General features: G+C 43.3%; 1 long non-coding RNA gene across 2 annotated transcripts in view; it reads right to left on the bottom strand.

Annotated features, from left to right (window-relative positions):
• Positions 1-22,917, bottom strand: part of LOC125636633 (uncharacterized) — a 125,773-nt gene that overhangs the window by 19,117 nt on the left and 83,739 nt on the right. For both annotated transcript variants that reach the window (XR_012668639.1, XR_012668640.1), the window contains exon 3: positions 3,220-3,303. This is a non-coding gene — a long non-coding RNA (uncharacterized LOC125636633). The remainder of the gene's footprint in view (positions 1-3,219; positions 3,304-22,917) is intronic.

Raw genomic sequence — 22,917 nt, 5'->3', positions numbered from 1 at the left:
TTATCTTAATTAAAAAGCCAACTAAATACCTACACAATAAAGCTGACAGTTTTGTTATACAATGTAGATGTCTCATCAGTTTCAGTTTACATAGCATTACAGCACGATTATGTTTCTGAACCCTCACTTCTCATTACCACCCACGTGTGCATCAGTCTGTGTTCAAACAGCTCTTTGCAGCTCCCAAGGATAATGAGCCCACAGAGGCTACCACAGGAAGGAACTGTAACTGCTGGATGTGATGACAGAAAAATTGTGACTCATGTGAAAGCCAAGTACTTGGGGCAGCGTGATTCACACACATTTATAAAGTTTAGCTGCCAAGCCCATCTAGTTCCCCAGGACAAAGAAACTCACTAAACTAGCTGCTCCCCACAAGCACCAAATAGGATATCCGCTAAAAAGTCAATTGTAAATTAAGCTTACAGAAGAAAAGTGGCACTGAACATACTGTACAAAGTCCCCATACATTTCATTTAACAGTGCTCTAATTACACCTCGCACCTCCATGTGATGGAACCATCAGGTCTTCCACAGAACAAGGAAATTCTATGTGTCTAAACCAGATTGTGCTCATCACTGTACCATGATTACCTAATAAAGTTACCATCACCACAATATAAAGACCCACAAGTGCTCCTCTACTTGCCGTTCTTCCCCTTAAGGAGCCAGGGAAGTCTATAGTTAGCTTTAAAAACAAACGCACACACAAAAAAACCCTGCATTTCTTTCTCCGGCATATTCTTTCAAGATCTGCAGTCACCCCTCAGTGCTGAGTCTTTTCTTCATATTTCTGCGGCCCACATTATGCATGGATGAATTAGTAGGTTGAGGGAAAGTCAAAGCTTCTGTTAAATCCTTGCCTTTGTTAACACTAGCAAAGTCCTACAGTAGGAGTTCTCCACCTTTTACATAACACAACCCACTTTTTCATACCAGGATCATCTTCAAGTGTCCCCGCCTTCTAGGCAGGACTCCCTCTCCTTCAACAATAGTGGATCAATAGAGTGCTTGGACCACACCCCCTTCCCATAGAGACACGCACTCTAACACCTGTTTGCAACCACCACGTTGAAGACCTGTGTCCTATAGTCGTGAGATCTAGCAGAAAGATTCAGATTTTAGGCCTACTGTAATCAAGTCCATGGGGGTAATTCTGTGGGGTTGTAACGGGGCTCACTCACCACTCTGGTGCCTCCTTCTGGCTGTCTTGGGGATAAGCTCCACATGTTAGTGCACCCTCTTCGGGTGCTGCCTCACCACTATCACTCCTGCTCTAGAACCCACGTCTCTCCAAGGACTGTGGCATCCTCTTCAGTGACACATCCCTCTGGCCATGCAACACACTGTGCTTCCGCCTTCCAGGGGATCTGCAGTCTGTTGTTCAGCCACTTTCCTTAGTGACTACTGCAGCAAATTGTCTGGCCGCTTCCTCGTGGCCCCAGCATCTTCTTTGCCCTTGCCTCAGGGCCTCAGCCTGCAAACCCCAGCAGCCAGCCAGGAGCCATCTCTTGCTCTCCCAGTCCCTGCTAGCTGCACTGCTCTGTCCAGGGTGCAGGCAGTTCTCTCAGCCCTCCAGGGACACAGTTCTTCCTTCCTGGGCTCCCAGCAGAGAACTGCACTCCTGTCCTGCAGCTCCCTTTTTATATGGGCCTGCTTGGCCCTGCTTGACTGCTCTGATTGGCTGCCTCCTGCACAGCCTCCCTAGGGCTCTATTAACCCCTTAGAGCCCCATGTAGGGCTGGAGCCCCATCACAGGGTGTACATGGTAATTTGCTACAAAGGTCACTGCTACCCTGAAACCCTTCTCTGTGGCTTGCACAGACCACTGAATGGAGAGGAAGTACATACATCAGGCAAGACTGAGACAGGGCTGTGGGAGACTTAAAAGAGGCCTGGTGAGAGCCAAGAAATTTGTTGATGTAGATTATACGTGCATTTGTGTGTGTATGATTATGAACCTACCTTTCTGAACATCAGGTGCTAAGGGCCAGACTCTGTCACCCTTACACACATTGAGTCCCATTTCCTTCATGAGGACTTCCCTCACTATAAGGTCCCACTCCATTGAGTAAGGGTGTCAGGATGTGGCCCATAATGTTTATAAAAAATACCTTTGCAGATGGGAAGCACAATTTAAATGCAAATTATTAGATGTTATTAAAGATTATCAGCAACTAGGAGCAAGAAAACTCACTGGATGAATTTAATGCTGATGCCCTGAGCTCCATCTATCAATAATGGCCCTATGCAGTGTTGTTGTAGCCGTGTTCATCCCATGATCTTGGAGAGACAAAGTGGATAAGGTAATAGCTTTTATTGAAGAAGGGCTCTGTATAAGCTCAAAAGCTTGTGTCTCACCCACAGGAGTTTATCCAATAGAAGATATTACCTCACCCACCTTGTCTCCATAATGGCCCTGTTACTTTTATGGATTTTCAGGCACTATGATTTGCAGGCCACACTCCTGTGATTTCCCCTTATTTGCCCATCCCAGCAGATGTCACCACACAGCACACTGACTCCTCATATATCTGAAGACACATCATCCCTTCCAATACCTTCTAATGCACAAAGGGCCCTTTTTCACTACAAGGGGAGGGAGTACTTCTGAAATCATTATTTCTATTAGTACTCATTTATGCAAGTGCATTTTCTTGTGTGTGGACAACCCAGAAGTCACCACAGCAAGAAATAGTATTGATAAGCTGTAGAAAGACAATTAATTCAGGGAAATCCTATGTCCTGTATTATACAGAAGGTCAGACTAGAAGTTCACAGTGGTCCCTAATGGCCTCATAATCTATGAATAAGATGCAGTGAGATAACTAAAATAGAAAACACCTTGTTACCATGTTTCTGGGACTGGACACGGGCACAAGAAAGCGTGTTTTGGTCATAAGGACATTGTTATAAACTATCAGCACATGCGATAGGTTCTCTCCACCCAGACTGTTTATCAAAGCTCAAATTAAAGGGGAAGTTGTAGGGGTGGCAAAGGGAAAACAAAGTTCCTCTTCTCAAAATAAGTCAATCATCTTAATCTCATAGGCAAGGACAGAAGTATTTCCATTAAATATTTACTCTTCAAGCCCTGCTTGTCACAGTCCCTATGAACTTTGATTTCTTTCCTAGAGGGTCAATTCTATGCAATGTCTTCCACCAAATTAATATACAACATTAGTTCTACGCTATATGCAATTAGCCAAGCAAACTCACTTTGCACCTTTTTTTTGCTTATTGACGGTTTTCTTTTTTTAATCTCTGGAGTCTGTACTTCCTCCTTCCTCTTTCAATGTTCCCCTGTAATCAAAGATACAGAGGAGATCATGGAGTAAGAGTCCAGTCAATACAATCATATGTTGAAAAATTACACAGTGGGGCTCAGCTCTCCCTTACAGTTCTCCCAAACAAATAAATAAAGTGAGATTCCACTGGTTAAAACACTTTACAGTGTGCAATCCCTGTCCCGTTTCAAACACGCACTCCTCCCACGTGGAGAGTTAGTGGGAAGTGGGGGAACTTGAAAATGTGTAACTAATTATTTATTCACATTATTAAAAGCTCAGCACCAGCTCTTGCAGTGCTGGAGACTGAATGGTGATCAATACGCTGATTTCAGCTGTGATTACACATCACCAGCCAGTGCTGCAGTGAACCTGTGTAAGTGCAAAGGAGACAATACTACAGGCAGTTTGGATGCCAGACCTCTCAGATGCCTGGTTTTTATAATGATGGCTTTAGAAATAGCAAAACATCATACTATTTTACTTAAAATGGGGGGCGGGGGTGGTGAAGTGTTGAGTAGGCCATGGACAAAAGTGATGGTTAGGCTCATCATGATCACAAATGCCACTCCTGTAGATATTTAACTAAATAATTAGCAACACAATGCACACATGCATGCTCTCTCTCATGTAACTACTTGTATAATTGTGAGAGGTTTAATCATTTTTCCTCTATAATATTCAGGTTCTGAACACCACATTACTTGTGTTTATTCAAATATCTTGATATAAATGATGGGTGAACCTCTCAGTAAGTTTGGAGGCTCCATCAGCATAATAATCACATATCAGTATTTCCTTGGTCCAGAAAGCAGCCTGGAAATCTTGTTAGGAGAGATTTGGAACTACACTCACATGATATTTTCTAACCGTATTTTGGTTCTTCTGCTTCCAGCTGAAAACAGGAAGTGATACAATAAAATGTATCAAAGTGAAAAAAGAAAAGTTAACTGAATTTTTTCCGTTTGGTTCAGGGTTGGCTTAGATTTTGGCTGAGGATCTGAGTTGATATTTGTTTTATCTGAATCACTTCACCCACCCCTAACTGGTATCCTGTCTTTTAAAAATACATTTGGAGGCTTATCCATGCTTCCAATAGTAAATAGGCCCTGTACAACAATAAGAGAAGCTTCTCATGACCTCAGGAAATTGCTCAATAGCTACAGAGCTTGGGTGGTTTCAAGCATCACAAATTAATTATTGAGGTACTGTCAAGGTTCCTTCCCCACTCTGAACTCTAGGGTACAGATGTGGGGACCGGCATGAAAATCCCCTAAGCTTATTTTTACCAGCTTAGGTTAAAACTTCCCCAAGGTACAAACTATTTTATTTTACCTTTTGCCCTTGGACTTTATTGCTGCCACCACCAAGCGTCTAACAGGGAAAGTCTTCTTCCCCCCCCCCCCGACAAAATATCTCCCCCAAGCACTACACCCCCTTTCCTGGGGAAGGCTTGATAAAAAATCCTCACCAATTTACATAGGTGAACACAGACCCAAACCCTTGGATCTTAAGAACAATGAAAAAGCAATCAGGTTCTTAAAAGAAGAATTTTAATTGAAGAAAAAGTAAAATCAGGATGGTAAATACCTTACAGGGTAATCAGATTCAAAACATAGAGAATCCTTCTAGGCCAAACCTTAAGTTACAAAAAGACACAAAAACAGGAATATACATTCCATTCAGCACAGCTTATTTTATCTGCCATTTAAACAAAACAGAATCTAACGCATATCTAGCTAGATTAATTACTAAGTTCTAAGACTCCATTCCTTTCTGTTCCCGGCAAAAGCATGACACAGACAGAGAGAATCTTTGTTTCTCCCCCACTCCAGCTTTGAAAGTATCTTGTCTCCTCCTTGGTCATTTTGGTCAGGTGCCAGCAAGGTTATCCTAGCTTCTTAACCCTTTACAGGTGAAAGGTTTTTCCTCTGGACAGGAGAGATTTTAAAGGTGTTTACCCTTCCCTTTATATTTATGATAGGTACCATCTTTTTTGTCCCTCTGTGAAATACAGAAAATGTGCACTTCCATAATGTAACCTCAGAATAGACAGAAGACAATGCCAAGAAAAGCAGATCATACATTTGTCCCATCATGATAGATTATTCTGCTTTCACATGGACTTATTTTTCATGTGGCAAATAGGCATTTATCAAAGCAAGATATCTAGAAATATGTTGGATGCTTTTGACAAGTTAAAGGGGGGAAACACACTGTCTGTGGTACATGGGGCAAACAAAGTCTTGCCGTTACAGACAGGTCATGAAGGGAGCTCTTCCCATGGTCTAGGCATATTTTATTGTTTTAAGGGAAAGAGAATCTTTCCAAATGCCCTAGTAACCACAATCTAGTAAGCAGTACAAGCCAGTGTGTGGCCTCCAGGAAGTTCAGGTGTAAAAAAAAAATCTTCTAACCTGTTTAGATTGGTGTTAAACCACTCATATGGGACCAGAGACTCAGTTGATGTCAACCATGGTAACTCCTTTGACTACAATAATTTACACTACCTCATCCACACTCAGAATCAGCACAGAAGATGAATGATACCAGGGACAGAATTGAGAAAAGGGAGTTAACCTTCCTGTACACAAAAGGTGGCATGACTGCCCTGTAACTCAACCAGTCTGTGCCTGTGTTTTCTTGCAGCATCAAAATTCATGGGTTTGCTAAGCCTTCATTCCTTTGGGTCACTGAGAAAGGATCTTTTTACTTTTGTTTTAGGTCTCTAACCCATCTTCCTGCTAGTTCAAGAGTCTTCTGTACAGTACAAGTTGAACCTCTCTAGTCTGGCACCCTCAGGCAGGGCCATCCTTACCCATACACAAAGCACGCAGCTGCGTAGGGCACCAGGAAACTTGGGACACCAAATTTCCTGGTGCCCTGCACAGTTGCCTGCTGCTCCAGCCCCTGCCTCACCTCTTCCCCAGGGCCCCCGCCCCTGCTCAGCCCCCACCCTGCCTCTTCCCGTCCCTGAGGACTGCAGCAGAGCCGGGCCTGCACTCACTGGTGACAGGAAGTGGAGGGACCCAGCTCCATCCACGCCACTGGTGAGTGCTGCAGGATGGTTCCACCCTGCCCCCCAAGCCAGCCACCCACCCCCCGCAGAGGCCTGAGGGCTGCCCCCCTCCCCGCTGCCGCTGGGGGATGTGTAGAGCTCCAGAATAGCTAGGGACAACCCAGCTCTCAGGACCTGACCTGTGCCGAACCAGAGAATTTGCCACACCATGGCGGGGGGGTCAATGCAGAGTGCCAGTGGGTCTTCATAGGTGCAGGAAGTAGGAATGCGGGGAGTGCTGCAGCACCCCCAGGCTTTGCGCCCAGCACCCAGGGTCCCTGCTGCCACCTGGGGTCCCAGCCACTGGCCCCAGGTTCTCCCCCTCCCTCCCGGAGTTTGAATGCTGTGAATCAGCTGTTTACGGTGCTCCAGAAGCACTGGGAGGGTTGGAGGAGGAGTTGGTAAGCGCGGGGCTGTCAGAGCATGAGAGGCACAGGGGGAGGTACAGAAGGGGGAGCTTGGTGCCGGTGGATGCTCCGCACCCACTAATTTTCCCTGTGGGTGCTCCAGCCCTGGAGCACCTATGGAGTTGGCAACTATGCCAGTCCATGGATGTTGCTGGACCAGGGAGTGCCAGATTAGAGACATTCAACCTGTATTTGTTTCTAGTGCTTTGTCCAGTCAGTTTTTTAAAGGTTTCTTGGTTTGGGGCTTCCATCACCTCTCTTGTGAGACTCACTCACAGTCATATAGATTTCATTGTGAAGAACCATTCCTGACATCCCACCTATATTTTCCTCCTCTTGATATTATCCTGTTGCTTCTAGTTTTATCCCCTTATATCCTGCTAATTAAAGGCCTGAACCAAAGTCCATTGCAGTAAAGAAAACTACTCCATTGGCTTCAGCAGACTGTGGATCAGGCCCTATTTCCTTTTCTCCCTTGATACCCGCTCCCTGAAAGGAGAGACTTACACAAACAGCTAGCAATATTTTCCCTGTGAAGTAGCAAGATTGTATCAACAGGAAGACATTATGGGGACACGCTTTTATATAGACAAGTTCTGAGCTCCCTGAATTTCATTGGTGTTTGAATTTATTACTTGCTTTGGTAAGATAAAAAGGCAGAGCAAAACCTTCTCCCCCTGATTTGTAGCCCACCAAAATTCATGCACCATTGCCAGCCTCAAACATTCAAAACTCATATGTCTGGGGCACAAATACCATGAGTCTAGCTTAAAAATTCTGAGAGTTTTTCAAATAATTTGCCTTCCTATTGTTGATCCTTTAGGGTTCAGATTTTCAAGCATTTCTCTGCAACCATGAGACCTAGAACCTTACTTAGGTTTCATTTAAAAACAAACAAACAAAGCAGAGATTCTCACAATCACACAATTCCAGGAGCAGTGGCCTTAAGAAGAAAACACCAAATATCACAAGATTTGCAATAAAATTGTAAGAGCTGGCAATGCTGAAAGACAAGTAAAAGTGGCTGGAAAGTTGGATTAGATTCATGGCAATACACTGAGAAGTTAGGTAAAAAGAAAATACTGTTGCTGAAACGTTGCAACATAACACTCCTTTATTTCTTAGAATTCAGAATGAGAAACCAAAACCAGAGCCACAACTCTTCCCATCTTACAGTAGGCTAGCTGGCTGGCTGCAGACTGACTGTTGCAAGGCCCAGATTACACATTTCCCTATAGAGACCCCCTAGCCTGCAAGCAGGACCAGGAAAAAACCTGAAGTTTAAAGTGACAGCCTACAGTTTGAACAGAGTTTTCAATATATCACAATTTATGCAGGAGAAAACGCCACTGGCTCAAATCTGGCAGGGGCTGCTCCATCCTATCCTGCACCAGCTCAGCCACCTAACTTGTGACCCTCCATCCTGTCATGCAGAGAGGCAGGAGGTGTGGCAGACAGCTGCTTCACTACACCCAATGCCCTGCTGCCAGTGGAGCCCTGAGAGGCCTTACACTAGAGGGAACTTATGTGGGCGGCTGTAGAAAATGGTTGAGAATCAGGGAGCCCCAATCTGCTCCCCGTTGAGCCCTGCACCCTGAACTCTCCTCAGTCTCTCTCAGCCTGTGTGCAGTGGAGAATCTAGCCCACAGAGATCAAATAAGTTGATTAAGAAGCTTAAGCAGGTGACAGCTTTATATAGTAACTTTTCTGATTATAACCACACTAACCACACTCCTGAGTGTAACCACACACTTACAAGTCAATCTATAAAATTCAGCCTTTTCGTATCTGCTTTAATGCACTTCACTCAGCCGCTGTTCTTTGGTATTGAAAATTCTCAGAACAGTGGCTGTTATTACCAGTATATGCAAGGGGTGTGTCACTTGGAGTTTCCACACTTGGGGCAGCAAATGACGTTTGTATTAAATAGGAGACATGAAAGGCCAAATTCTGCTCTCCATTACTGCCATGCAACCCTATTGTAGGCAATGGGGCCAACAGGTGAAACTAAGAGTTGAACATGGCCCAAAGAACATCACAAAAGGCTGTCCCCAATCTGCAGTCCTGCTCAAGTACTGTCATTAATAGAAAAATACTGAATGAATCAGAATGGAACCCTTTTGTTATCCAGTACTCTATACTGAAGTCAGAGGATAGGTAAGTACACACTGCAACTAAGGACAAACTAGCTAGAGCGGAGATTGAATGGAAGGTATATATCCACTGTCCACATTTAATTCATTCAACAGATGCAGTTTTGCTCTCAGTGAATCTCCTGAGCTTAGGTTTTTACTATTTTAGGAAACAATATCATATATGCCTTCTTCCTCTTCTCATGTGCTGAAATTACAGTCTATTTCGGATTGAACTGGAGATTGGGGGGTTTTTTTTCTTCCTGTTACTTACAATCTGAAATCCCGTAGATGTTCATGTACTGTAAAATGTGACACCTTTTGTTATTTTTCCCCAGGATGGTCAATCATGAACTTCTTGAAAACTTGTCCTTCCTCGGCTTTTGCGACTCCATCCTCTCTTCCTATATATCTGGTCACTCACATCTCATTTGGTGGGCCCTCCTTTTCCTGTCTGGACATTTTGGTCATTGTCCACCACAGTTGTTTAACCTTGGCCCCCTCTTCTACACTCTCTCCCTCAGGGACATGATCAGATCATGCAGCTTCAGCTAACATTGTTATGCAAATTACTCACAAATCTACCCTACCACTCATGAATTATCTCCATTCACCCACTCCTCCAACTCAGCCTGTCTCACCATCATTGTAAGTTCGATCTCCTTCTCTTGCCTCCCATACCCTTCAGTGTTTTTATTGATATTACCAACCTTCTCCCATAATGTGGATGTCACCTTTGTCTGTGTCCCTCTCTCTCTCTCTCTATCCCATACATACTAGCAGAGTTCAAATCTTGCCATTTCTTCCTCCCTAATGTTTCACAGAGCCAAGCATTTCTCTCTGTCCACCCTCTTGTCCAGAACCTTACTTCTTGACTTAACTATTCCAACCCCCTCCTCCTTGGCCTTCCCAAAACCTTCATTCAAAATGCTGAGGTTGTGATACTCTTACAGACCTTTTGATCTGTCCACATCTCCTCCACTGGCTTCCCTCCCACTACTGCATCAAATTTGATTTTCCTATCTTCACTTTTAAGGGCCTTCACAACTCCTCTCTTCCTTAATTATCTGCTCTTGTATTTTTTGAGTGACTACATTCTCCCTCTACTCCACGAATGATGCCAGCCTTGATCGCCCATTCTTCTGCTTCCCCCACAAGAGCCTTTGCACCTTCTTACACATTGCATCTTATGCCTGGAATGCTCTCCCCAATTACAGCAGGCATTGAAAGAGAGGCAGGGTGGCCCAGCAGACAGGGCATTCCAGAAACCAGGGTTCAAGTCTTGGCTCTGCCATTGACAGGCCACTTTACCTCTCTAGGCCTCTATTTCTTCTCCCGCCTTTTTTCTGTCTTATCTAGTTAGAGATTAAAAATCTCTGGGGCACGGATTGTCTCTTATCATGTGTTTGTACAGTGACTGCCACAATGGGGTTCCAATCTTGGTGGGGTGCTATTGTAATCCACATAACTACAGAGATAAATAAAGCTGTCAGCACCTTTTCAGAGCTTTGTTTGTATCTTTATAGTTGCTAAAACCTAACAATACAGGGCACAGGCTCAAGCAATATAAGCTACTTAACACAACCCATTTCTGGTATTAAATGGTATTTTATTTGCTGTTTGATTGGAATGACCTGATTTATAGCACATCTCAGATGAATGTCTTCATGTCATTTTTACCTTGGCTCTCTGACTGTGCAGCACAGAGTCATCATCACTAGATCGATGCAGACTGGAATAGGGTAATAAAAAGAGTAGCGGTAACACAGTTTCTTCCTCTCTCCTAATATTCAATAACCCTTTTCTTTTGCATGGCAAATTGCATCATTGCCCTGTAAAATACCATATTATAGGCTGTAGAATACTATTTTTCTGATACCAACTGAAGGAATTAATAGGAAACCCACCACCCCATCTCCCACATTTACTCTTATTCAGTGGTGTTAAGGGCACTTAATAGTTTCCAGAAAATGCTTGTCTCATTGCAGGATTGGGCCCTAAGCTGCAGCAAAGTCAAACATATCAATGCCCTTAATATGACCTTCAAAGGAAAAATAAAATTGGTCTTATGCCATTGTTTGCTTCTTTATATGTGCAAAGGAAGCCTATTTAACTCCAGTGCCTCATACACACTTGGGAGAAATGGTTTCTTTGTTCAAGGTTCAACTCTCCCATACTTTTGTTTATAATGTAATTGCTCATAACTTATACCTCCCCCAAATCCTTTTTCCCCCTCCCCCAAAAAAAAGGGCAGCAGAAGAACCTGGGAACATCAAACCTGTGATCCCTGATATCTCTAAGATTAAAAGTATCAGAAAAAAAAATCCACTCTTCTTCATAAGTCACAAGGAAACAAACCCATTTTTTAAAAAAAGATCCATTGCAAATCACCTTGTAAAGCCTACTACTTATAAATCTACTGAGCACTAATTCCATTGACCCTTGCTATTGCCCACTTAAAGAATTCTTCCCTTTTCAATTTGTATTTGTACATAAAGTTTGGCCAATGACATTTCATGCCATGGCTTATTAAACTTTTAAAATATGCTAAATTTCCTCTTTCTTCCTGTCTATTTTTTTCCACCAAAGCCTTCCGGATATTTGTTAGAAGTCCAAGACTGTTAACAATGAAGTAAGCGGATATGTCCGCCCACATTCACAGCCTTGTGGTCAGTCCTACAGATTCATTCTGGTCATTTACTACAAGGGCTTATATCCTAAATTCCCGGTATCCAGTGCTTAATTTGTGCCGGGGCTCGCCAGGGCTGAGCCCTGGCACTTCTAGGCTTGGCAGTTCATAGCCCCGGCACCTCTGGGCTTGGCACATCAATTATGAAAGTAAAAACATTGTTTGAGTGCAGACACCTAATTGCTTGAGCTCCGGCATCTCTTTCACTTCAAATTAAGCACTGCCTGTATCCCAGTCTCCTGATTAACTGGAGTGTTTGATTATAGTGGCACTCTGAATATTTTGTTAAACACAGGTTATGAAATGTGCAAAGAACAGAAAAGGAAAAGGACTTTGGTCGATAATAAAAGGAGTAACAAGAAATTATTAGAAACTTAAAAGATCAGGGGATGGAGATTAGAACATTTGCTTACAGATTTTTCTTCATCTTGAACACTGAACACAGTCAGTCTGTCTGGCCTTACATACCTCTCAGTTACCTTCTGATTTCTTATATACTGAACCAGGCTACATGATCTCACAAGAGAGAACTTCATGTATCTCTTAGAAATAGGCCCTGGATCTTGGTGACCTGATTTAGAGATGTGCTGAGCTCCCACAAATTTCACAAAGCACATCAGAGGTGCAAGTTCTCAGCAGCTTTGAAAATCAGGCCATCCAAGTTGCTCAGCCACTGGGACTAATGAATCTTGGATCAAGCCTTCAAAATGGATAAAACTGAACTGTGGCCACTAAGTGCTGTCCCACTGCTTGAATTAATTAGAACAATTGGAAACATTTTGGCAAAGTGCATAGAAACGATCATTCCAGATAATACTGCACCTTTCCAAGATGATGGCTGAACTGGGTGTGATATTGGCCCACTATTTAAATACTGCTTCTGCCTCTGCAAATATATCTTATTTGGTAGAATGGTAGTGTTTGTTTTACATGTTTTGCTGGTGTAGATCCCCATCCCTAATATCAGTGCCTACTTTCTGTCAGCTAGAATTCTTGCTAATATTCATCTGACAAACCCTTTCTATCTTCTCAGAGGCGTGAGGAAGTGTGGTCATTCTCATTTGTGCCTAACATTTCTGGATATGCAAAAAGAGAATGTACAAATTCAATCAGTTCTTTATGGAGATTAACTTCTTCTGTTTATAAATGAAACCAGAACATTCACTTGGGAGTTCGTTTGCTATTATATATTTGAGAAAAACTTTGGATGAGCATAAGGTTAACTGCATCAAATCAGGGATTCTCTCTTTCAACCCATAGTCAACATTATACTCTAGAGTCCCTATTAAATGGCGTGTTTCTGGGATAAGAAACCTGATTCTCCGCCACCTTGCACCTCATTTGGTCACCTAGGGCGAGATTTTCAAAAAGACTGAGCACTCACCCTTAGTGCCCGACTTTCAGGCTCATGGGAGCTCCTGAGTGCTGAGCTTTTTTGGAAATCTGCCCCTTATACCCATGCAACATGAGTGCAGAGCAGAGCTGGCCAGGGCGAAGGAGATGGGGATGAGAATATGCCACACCTTTTGACAGGATGTAACAGCATGCCCACTCCCCCAGGAAGACATTCTGCCAGTCTGAGCATTGTCCCATATTAGGGGCTCCGTGCAGTTTGAACAGCCGAACCCTTTAGGGGTATGTCTACACTTCAAGCTGAGGGCGTGATTCCCAGCTCCAGGAGAAATACTCGCGCTACAGCAGATTGAGCTAGTGCGCTAAAAATAACGTGCACCCATGGCAGTGAGAAGGGTGGCAGTGGCTAGCTGCCACAAGGACGTGCCCATGGTCTTGAACAGGTATGTACTCAGGGCAGCTAGCCCATCCCACAGCTCACATTGCGTGGTCTGCATTCTATTTTTAGCATGCCAGTGTGAGTACTTCTCCTTAAACTGGGAATCACCCAGCTCCAAGTGTAGACTCAGCCTATGAATGAAATGTGTCTTTTACTGCCAGTCAAAAAGAATTTTGGCACAGCCTAATTATACTGCAGGTGGAGCCCTTTCCCTCCCCCCGCAACTGGTGGGGACTCAGAGAGACGCAGCATTTCTCAACGGATGGGGCACTTGACTAGGAGTCAAGATCACTGGGTTTTACTCCTGACTCTGCCACATGACTTCTTGTGATTTTAGACAAGTCACTTCACCTCTCAGTGCCTCGGTTTCCCCTCCCGCCTTCTGTCTGTTTAGACCAGGGGTGGGCAAACTTTTGGCCCAAGGGCCACATCGGGCTTGCAAACACTATATGGAGGGACGGGTAGGGAAGGCTGTGCCTCCCCAAACAGCCTGGCCCTCGCCCCCTCCCACTTCCTTCCCCCCGACAACCTCCCAGAACCTCCAACCCATCCAACCACCCCCCTGCTCCCTGTCCCTGACTGCCCCGACCCCTATCCACATCCCCATCCCCTGGCAGGCCCCCCGGGACTCCCACGCCTATCCAGCCCCCCCTGTTCCCCATTCCCTGACCTCCCCCCCAGAACCTCTGCCCCATCCAACTGCCCCCTGCTCCCTGTCCCCTGACTGCCCCCCAGGACTCCCCGCTCCCCACCCCCTTACCATGCTAGAGCCAGCCACTCAGCCGTGCTGCCCGGCAGGAGCCACACCGCCGCGCTGTCCGGCGTGCTGGTAGCACCTTGAGTTGAGGCTGCGGGGTGGGGGGACAGCAGGGGAGGGGCCGGTGACTAGCCTCCCCAGCCGGGAGCTCAAGGTCTGGGCAGGATGGTCCCCCAGGCCAGATGTAGCCTGCGGGCTGTTTGCCCACCTCTGGTTTAGACAACAAGCTCTTTGGGGCAGGAACTGTCTCTTATTATGTGTATGTACAGTGCCTAAACACAATGGGCTGAAACCTCTACATGCTTCTGTAATGCAAATAATAAAATAATAAATGTGGTCATTGTGCTGCCCACTTTACTTATAATCTTAGACTTCTCTCAATTCTGTTTCCTCTAAGATTTTACCAACGAACAACAAAAATTCAAACTCCTTCACCAGTCACAGCCTCAGGCTATATCTCAGAATTCATCTTCTTTTGTTTCCACCCTGCCACCTCCGCTCTGAAATGACACCCTCTACACCGACCTTGATTCTCCCTCCCAAGGGGATACTTTTTCAGTTCCCGTCCCCAAAAATCTCACTACTGCAACATCACCATATCTGGCAAGACTTGACAGTGGAAATGCAGCGCATAATGAAAATAGCAAGATGATTTGTTAGGAAGTGCAGATGACTAAACTAACTGATCACTTGATTTTATTTATGTAACCCTGCCCTACCCATTTCCTCACTTGTATATTATAAATTTAACCTAGATTGTCAAATCTCCAGATCAGTCTCTCTCTGTATTATGTAAAATGGCTATCACACTTTTGAACTCTGTACCAATTATAAAAGAAAAATTATGGAGTCAAGATTGGAGGGCAAATAAGACTACACAAATCAGCATAGAAAAGTTGTAACTATTTAAAATACAGGGTCCAATCTTGCTCCCAGTGAAGTCAGTGAGAAAATTGTTTGTGGTGCAGGATTAGGGCCACAAGACAGAGATAATTTCTCAGATATTTCTCATTGCCTAATAGTTACCATGAATCAGGGCGCTCCGTGGTTAAACCTAGGCTGGGGTGTGACACCCTGTACCCCATGTTGACCACTTTTATAAAATTATGATACCCCACAAGACATACTTTGTACAAAATGTATCTCATGAAACCTCAATCTTCTGAGCATAATTGTCCTGTTAAAATGCATGTAACAACATAGTGTGTAAAGCGATGAGATTTTACTGTATGATATTACTGAAGTATGGTATGATTCTGGGGAACTCCCACAGACTAGTTCCTCGGAGACAACAAAGGACTGACCACACCCAGCCAGGTATTAAGAAACTATCAGTTGCTTAAGAGGCCATTCTCCAGCAGGTGAGAAGGTATAAACAAGAAATTTACATTTCATTACAGAGACGGTTCAAACCTCACATACACAAGAGACTGCTTGTTGCTTGCATCCCAGTGGGGGGGGGGGGGATGGGAGGGTGTGTGTGTGTGTGTGTGTGTGTGTGTGTGTGTAATCCTCAAAGAGGGAAGAAGGGTAAAAGAATGAGAGACAATAGCCTGTGCCTCACCACTCCTCCTCCCATCTCTCTGCTCATGACATCCAGGAATACCTGAAGGACACTGAACTGTGGGAGGTTTCAGAGGAGAGGTCGCTGGCTGGAAGGAGACCCAGCCTGTGAAGTTTACGGCATCTTATGGTGAGACAAACATTCTGGTTTTACTTTGCTTATCAAGTTAGGTATTAAATTGTGTATCTTTTATTTTCTTTGCAACCAATTTTGACTTTTATGCATTATCACTTGTAATCACTTAAAAATCTATCTTTCTGTAGTTAATAAACTTGTTTTATCTAATCCAGTGTGTGTTCAGATTGAAGTGTTTGGGAAACTCCACTTGAGACAACAAAGCTGGTGCATAATCATTTTCCTTTGACAAAATGAGAGACTTTCTATGAGCTTATACTGTCCAGGTGGGTATGGGGCAGTACAAGACACACATTTCTGGGGAACAAGGCTGGGACTGAGAATTTGCACGTGTTACCTTGTATGTAATTCATGAGTGGCCGGGAGAGCATTCATGTATTCAGTTGGGAGTGATTTGACATGCTAGCGGCTGTGTATGAGCAGGACTGCGAGCAATGACAGTTCACAGCAAAGCAGTGTGAAAGGCACCCCAGGCTGCAGAGTTGAGGGGACACGGCTGTTCAGCAGACCAGAGTGTACCCTGGGGAATGACAAACCAGGATTCACTCCTTCCTAGTTACAAAATTGTCAGTTACCTGCTTCTGATCCATTACAATGAATCTTCCTAAAAGTTTGGAAAATCATCTAATTCTGCTTAACAATAGGAGCCTGATCCTCAGCTGGTGTAAATTGACCTAGGCTGATCTACACCAGATGAGGATCTGGTCCTAATTGTTGGCAGATGGTCAATAACAAAAAAGAATTTGTGAATGTCTTTTCAAATAAAATTTGTGAATTAACTTTAATGGTATTCACACAGCCCCTTTAATTCACTTTGTGAAAACAGTCAGAATAGTGGACTTTTGTCTGCAAGAATACAAGAGGCAAAAGAGTTGTAGATGTGTCTGCAAAATAGTATTCACATGATCACAACCTAGATATTATGTGTAATTTATCTGTACTGTGACATGCCGCGTACCCTTTGGGTGCTGCAAAATAATAAACCATAGTATGTGGTTTCTTATGCAATATTAATTTGTACATGGTGATCATTCTGTATCGTTTATGGTGTGCAGTAAACCACCTCTAGCATAATATAAAGTCACACACATAACAAGGAAAACAAGAACTGAAAACAACATGTATATGTAATGTGGCCGAGTTCATGTTGTGGCAGAAACTTAAACTTTAAAAAGAAAAGGAGTACTTGTGGCACCTTAGAGACTAACCAATTTATTTGAGCATGAGCTTTCGTGAGCTACAGCTCACTTCATCAGATGTTTACCGTGGAAACTGCAGCAGACTTTATATACACACAGAGAATATGAAACAATACCTCCTCCCACCCCACTGTCCTGCTGGTAATAGCTTATCTAAAGTGATCAACAGGTGGGCCATTTCCAGCACAAATCCAGGTTTTCTCACCCTCCACCCCCCCACACAAATTCACTCTCCTGCTGGTGCTAGCCCATCCAAAGTGACAACTCTTTACATAGTCAAGTCGGGCTATTTCCTGCATAGATCCAGGTTTTCTCACATCCCCCCCACCCCCATACACACACAAACTCACTCTCCTGCTGCTAATAGCTCATCTAAACTGACCACTCTCCAAGTTTAAATCCAAGTTAAACCAGAACATCTGGGGGGGGGGGGGGGGTAGGAAAAAACAAGAGGAAACAGGCTACCTTGCATAATGACTTAGCCACTCCCAGTCTCTATTTAAGCCTAAATTAATAGTATCCAATTTGCAAATGAATTCCAATTCAGCAGTTTCTCGCTGGAGTCTGGAGAACGCCACTAGCGGTCACCTTCAGCCCCCAACTAAAACCCCTCCAACGCATTATTAAGGATCTACAACCTATCCTAAAGGATGACCCAACACTCTCACAAGTCTTGGGAGACAGGCCAGTCCTTGCCTACAGACAGCCCCGCAATCTGAAGCAAATACTCACCAACAACCACATACCACACAACAGAACCACTAACCCAGGAACTTATCCTTGCAACAAAGCCAGTTGCCAATTGTGCCCACATATCTATTCAGGGGACACCATCACAGGGCCTAATAACATCAGCCACACTATCAGAGGCTCGTTCACCTGCACATCCACCAATGTGATATATGCCATCATGTGCCAGCAATGCCCCTCTGCCATGTACATTGGTCAAACTGGACAGTCTCTACGTAAAAGAATAAATGGACACAAATCAGATGTCAAGAATTATAACATTCATAAACCAGTCGGAGAACACTTCAATCTCTCTGGTCACGCAATCACAGACATGAAGGTCGCTATCTTAAAACAAAAAAACTTCAAATCCAGACTCCAGCGAGAAACTGCTGAATTGGAATTCATTTGCAAATTGGATACTATTAATTTAGGCTTAAATAGAGACTGGGAGTGGCTAAGTCATTATGCAAGGTAGCCTGTTTCCTCTTGTTTTTTCCTACCCCCCCCCCCAGATGTTCTGGTTTAACTTGGATTTAAACTTGGAGAGTGGTCAGTTTAGATGAGCTATTAGCAGCAGGAGAGTGAGTTTGTGTGTGTATGGGGGTGGGGGGGATGTGAGAAAACCTGGATCTATGCAGGAAATAGCCCGACTTGACTATGTAAAGAGTTGTCACTTTGGATGGGCTAGCACCAGCAGGAGAGTGAATTTGTGTGGGGGGGTGGAGGGTGAGAAAACCTGGATTTGTGCTGGAAATGGCCCACCTGTTGATCACTTTAGATAAGCTATTACCAGCAGGACAGTGGGGTGGGAGGAGGTATTGTTTCATATTCTCTGTGTGTATATAAAGTCTGCTGCAGTTTCCACGGTAAACATCTGATGAAGTGAGCTGTAGCTCACGAAAGCTCATGCTCAAATAAATTGGTTAGTCTCTAAGGTGCCACAAGTACTCCTTTTCTTTTTGCGAATACAGACTAACACGGCTGTTACTCTGAAACCTGTCATTAAACTTTAAAATTTCCTAAGTTCTATTTGCTTGATATCTCATATTTCACCCTGCATTAGCAGTCAGAGTTTTTGTTTGGCTGATTTGAGTATTTGTTTGTTTTCTTTTATTTATTTTCACTCAATGTCCTTAAAACAAAAGAAAGGGGGAAAGTCACCTTTAAGAGCTTAATTAACTCTTAAATCTTAACAGAAGGTTAATGGTACATCACGACCAAGTTTTGTGGTACCTTATATAGGTTCTTGGCGCTAAAGCACGTACCGTGAACCCAACATTTTAAGGCTTTTCAGATTTATGCTGCTTTAAAACACAAAGTGTTCTGCTGCGCCGGAACCAATATTTATTTTTATACATCACACTTTTGTAACTTCAGACATACACAAATGTTCTTCCAGCTTGGATTGTTTTCCCTTCCTCCCTGAGGACTCTATTGAGCAATTGCCTTATAGCCTGTTCTCATATATGAGTATGCACATATCAATGGCTTTAGCTGGGGTTTATATAACTAGGAGCAGAATTTGCCTTGGACAATTTGAAGTTTTTATCTTCAGCCACTTTTAAGTCACAGAAGTATAACTGCAACAGACAGGAAAGGTGTATTCCTTTCTCCACCAAAGCACAGGATGAAAAATGGATTACACTGATTGGACTCAGACTTCCCAAAAACTGATTCTTTGAACTGTGACCAAACATAGAACATTTCAATCAAAAAAAAAGATAATTTTGCCTTAAATACGTATAAATAAAAACTTATAAGCAACTGAAAAATGGGTGAATAAAAACCACCTCTCAACATTCACTAAAGCGTTTCCTGCTACAAACTCTAGGATATTATTATACGTTCTTCCCAAGAGAGGACTTTTCAGTGTGTAGAAGAAAGCAGCAGGTATACAAAGCTCAACCCAGGAAATACAGAAGTGATGCTGGTAGGAAGGGAGAATGCCAATTTCTTCACAGTCTATCTTAATCTCCCCAGTGATCAAGGGTACCGGTTCCACAATAGATCGAGATGGTGCAAAGACTCCGGGTCTTGCTAGACTCCTCGGTAATCTTAGAAATGGAGATTGGAAATCTTGGTAAGAAACTTTTCTACAACCTTTGTCCTGCCAGGAGGCTTCACCCACTCTCTCAGCTAAGGACCTAATCACAATTATCCACCACCACCAGGCTGAAATGCTGGTATTTAGTTAACCACTTTACCCAACACAGTCCCCCAAGATCACCATGCTCCACACGGATGATGCAGCTTCCAACAGATTCCAGACAGATTCCAACAATCCCACAATGTAAACATCCTCAGGGGTGGGACACCAGCTCTGGTACTCCTTGCTAGAAGAAATCTAGCTGATCCTCAGGTGAAAAACACTGGTAGAATTCATGTAAAACAGCCTGGTATAGTTAGTGTAGAACAACCTTCCCTGTTAACAAGCATTGATGCTGCTGAGAAAGGTTTAAGTGGGTTCTGCTGAACCTTTGAGGAAGGTGAGTTGTTACCTCATCTAAATAAAAGTGGTCCTCTTGAAGAGGGGATGTGGGCCGAGCAGCAGACAAGCTTGGCAAGATTTGAGCTGATCTTTGTATTTTCTTACGATGGTTGTGTTTATTAATAAAGCCAAACCTCAGGAAGGGGGCAAGTTTGAACTTTTTATACTTTGTATCTGCATAGCAAAGATGGGAAAGATGCCTACTCAGACACACCTTTGCCCTTTTCCCCCACAACTCATGCTCTTAACCAATGAGCCCAAAAAACCCCACAACCCCTATGCCTATGTGGAACAGAGAGAGAAAACAACTTTTTTTATTATGGGCTTTGGTGCTCTCTTGTTTTGTGCACCAGTGACAGGCATTATAGAAAAACCTTAGCTATAAAGGTAGATGGGAAGAGAGAGATTTAAGAGTGGTAAAAATGAATGTTTGTAAAAGCATTGGATAGAACAGTTTGGAAAGTTTCTGTGATTTTTCCAGAGTCTATGTGAGACTTGCTCTGAAATATGCCCTGTCAACAGAGCCTGTATGACCTGGGACCTACCCAGAGAGCTGCATCCCTGGGCATGTCTGCCTTTTACACCCTCTCTTGTATATAACTACCAATTTACAATACTTCAGCTCAGAATGTAACTGTTTTATCTACTTACTCTTCAATTATAGTGACATTTTATTGTGTTGTATACAACACATCATATGATTCATAATGAGTCACCCAGAGAAAGGTCAGGTGAATGCTTCTGATATTGCAATAACCTTGAATACACAAAACTTTCTCACAGATTAAATAAATAAAAGGTACTCTTTAACCTTTGCCCTTTGGACTGATCAAGCAAGCATAACTTTTAAATTCCCAACCAATACTTTCCTCGAGTTAATATTTAAAGAGACATTTGAGGTGAGTGTATGCAGGAATTTTAACTTTGCACAAGAGAACAGCTTTTCATAAGCATGTATCAGTGAAATACAGGACAGGGGAATTTTCATTAAAATACTGAGACAACGGCCTCCATTCTGACCCAGTAGTGATAGACCCCCTGGCCCACACAAACCTATAGAGGGGAAGCAGGAAGCTTCCTCAGTTCTCTATTCCTCACTATCGGGTGCAGAAGATGATCCGGGGCTTTAGGAACAGAGGTCTTGGTGCCAGAGGTGAGAAGGTTTGGTGATAGAAGGGAAGCTCTGCCAACCATTGTGGCTGGCACTACAAGGAGTCATCTATTCCTGGCCTCCTCAAAAACCTTTGCTGGCACTGGAGAAACAGCTTTTCACCTCCTTACTGGCTGGGAGTTTGCATGTTTCTGGCTTGTGGGAAGAATATATTGCTATCATGCAGATTGCAGGGGCTCAAGTGGTTTACAAAGCCAGCTGTCTAGTGAACATAATACACCTACTTTTCTAGAAGCCAGGGAGCTTCTTCTCTGTCCTCCACACCAACTGGTAGAGAGCAAGTGTCTATGGCCATTTGCTGTTTACTCTGATGGTGTAAATTGGAATACCTGCAGCTTTGGAAATATGCTGTTTTAATGTGTTCACTTCCTCCCCTCTTCTTGGCATCGATATCTGTGGGCATGTAGTGAGAATTTCTTCCCTAAAGCCCTTGGCTTTTAAAACATGATCTCCTTTTTTGCACTTGAAAATAATTATTACCTGCCCAAATAAGGACATGTAGAGGTCTCCCTAACTGATTGTGCACACAAAGACAGTACTAAGACCCCTACCTGTCCTCATTTGCACCCCACCAATAACTCCAAAATTCCAAGATCAAAGGCTGAATTAACTCTCCTGTAAAAATCAGGGCCTTGATATTTAAATATGATCAATTATATTATCTTTGTTTCCTTGTTAAATTACAGAAAAAAGACAAAGACCCACCACAGCTTTTCCAAGAATTCAAATAAAATAATATAAACACCACCAATAAAACAAGTTAAGAATTCTTCACGTGATGATCATAAAAGCACTGAAACTCCTGATAAGCAAAGAGCTGATTTTCTTTGGGTCTTGAGTTCTGGCTTTTGGCAGGTAAAATTTCCCCTTTACACAAGATGAAATACAGAAATCATCAGTTACCTTAGTAATGCAATGAAAACAAGTAAATGTGTCTATCCAAGGGCTGACTAATCTACCCATAAATCATTATAAAGTTTATGGGAAAGATTGGGGTGAGGGGAAACAGAATTGCCATTATATGGCTTCTCTGACAAGGGATCTGTACCTATTTGTCTCTAAAAAATGGCCTAAATGCAAATAATAGTGGACTGAAAAGCTTGACACAGGCTCTGAGAGATTCCCACAGTTTGCCTCCACAGGCTCATGAGCTGTGCCTGTTTGATGTTGGAGCACTATGTACTCCTAGTCTAAAATGTGTAAAAGTCACTTTGCTGAAGTCAGTTTCAGGAACTGACACTAGAATAACTGCCTGTCGTTTGAACAGCCTGTTCTCCGCGCATGAGTAGCCATTTGGGATGTGGCTGATAAATTGTATTTTTATAGACATACCATATTTGTCTTTAGTGTCATTTGTTATTTATTTAACACTGTGGGTTTACACAGCACTTTATAATAGGTAGAATATGTGGAACTGAGAGCAGAGACCTGCCCTGGAGTCTGTACCTGCAATGTGCTGAGTTCCTTGAGTAGTGTAGAATTCGCTAAACTTCCACCGTAACCAGT

The sequence above is a fragment of the Caretta caretta genome, chromosome 5, assembly GCF_965140235.1.
Source record: "Caretta caretta isolate rCarCar2 chromosome 5, rCarCar1.hap1, whole genome shotgun sequence".
NCBI lineage: Eukaryota > Metazoa > Chordata > Testudines > Cheloniidae > Caretta > Caretta caretta.
The sequence above is the reverse complement of the archived record's forward strand: the minus strand, read 5'-3'. Positions and strand labels throughout refer to the sequence as shown.